A 1,484-nucleotide genomic window follows, 5' to 3' on the forward strand; every position below is an offset into this window, starting at 1 on the left:
AGAAAGGTAACGGAGACTCTGGAAAAGCCAGTTCTCTGTATCATGTAATGAGGAGAGGCTGGAATTCTGTTTACCTTAGTTGGTAGTTACTTAAATGTGCCCAAGGGCCATGCTAGAGGTACATTTTGAAATAAATAGTAAAATCAAGGTTTAGGGAACCATTATAGAATTATATGTTCAGGATAGTAGGTATTTCTTATCTTTTCATGTAAACACAGCTATGGGAAAAGTAGATTCATTTGTGTGCTCAGGTAGTAAAACCAAATACATTTTTAAAAAATTTCTTTTTTCTCCTCATTTGCATGGTGACCTTGTTGCTACCTAAATACATACACACACACACACACAAACGCATGGATACTTTAAATGTTTAAACTGACATTTGTGTTTATTAGGTTTCTTTCTCATTTGGGGAGTGTTCCTAGTGAGTTAAATGATGGTGTAAAAACTTAACCCCAGTGCCCTATAATTAATCATTATTATTATATGTATTTTAATTATAATTTCTAGAAAAGACAGAAGAAGATTGGTTAAAAAAAATGAGAATTCCTTGAACTGTAAGTACTACTTATTCTGGAGACCTGTATATGATCAGAAGGAAATGGATGTTGACATTATTTGGTTGTAATAGCTCATATGTACAATTGAAGAGTAAATATAAAAAATGTAGTCTGTTACCATAGCAACCCTGTGTGCTGTTCACATGTGATGTTTTTATTTCCTTTAAACGTAGATCTTTTTGTGAGATACAACAAAGCTTAGATTGTTGCTACCAAATTTATTTTCCAACTTTATTTGTTAGAATATATTTTAGAGCATTCTGTCAATACATAGTTTATGATGAATTCTCTTCCCCATCGCCCCCCTGACAGATTGATATATGATGAGGGCTGGGAATTAGGGATATAGGTTATATTTAAATATTAAAAGATTCTCTAGGAAAAGAGGTAAAATATGTAGACAAATGCATGTTATATTTTAAACTTGACACAAACTGACATTAAAATAAACACATTGCACTTTTTTTTCAAATACCTAAATTATGAGATAAACACAGCTGCTACTATTTCAGTATATATCTGCATTTGATAAGAATTGAATATACTCTGCATTAACCATATGTTTTCTCTTTTCATTATAACTCTTATTTCTAAGAGTATTCTGTGTTTCCATTTCTCAGCTAACTCAGAAACGCACATATACCCAGTAAAAATATTTCTGTTTGTTTTAAATAAGGTTCTGCTGAAAGAAGGGGAAAGGCTAAAGATTTGGGAGAAGAGATTAGATATTTAAAGGACCCACAATGGCAATCCACTCCATTGTTCTTGCCTGGAGAATCCCAGGGACGGAGAAGCCTGGTGGGCTGCCGTCTATGGGGTGGCACAGAGTCGGACACAACTGAAGCGACTTAGCAGCAGCAGCAAAAAATGTGGGATAGATAGAGGAGGGGAAGAGATTCCAGAGAAAGGACATGAACAAATTCA

This window comes from Bos taurus, chromosome 12, assembly GCF_002263795.3.
Source record: "Bos taurus isolate L1 Dominette 01449 registration number 42190680 breed Hereford chromosome 12, ARS-UCD2.0, whole genome shotgun sequence".
In the NCBI taxonomy this organism is placed as follows: Eukaryota; Metazoa; Chordata; class Mammalia; order Artiodactyla; family Bovidae; genus Bos; species Bos taurus.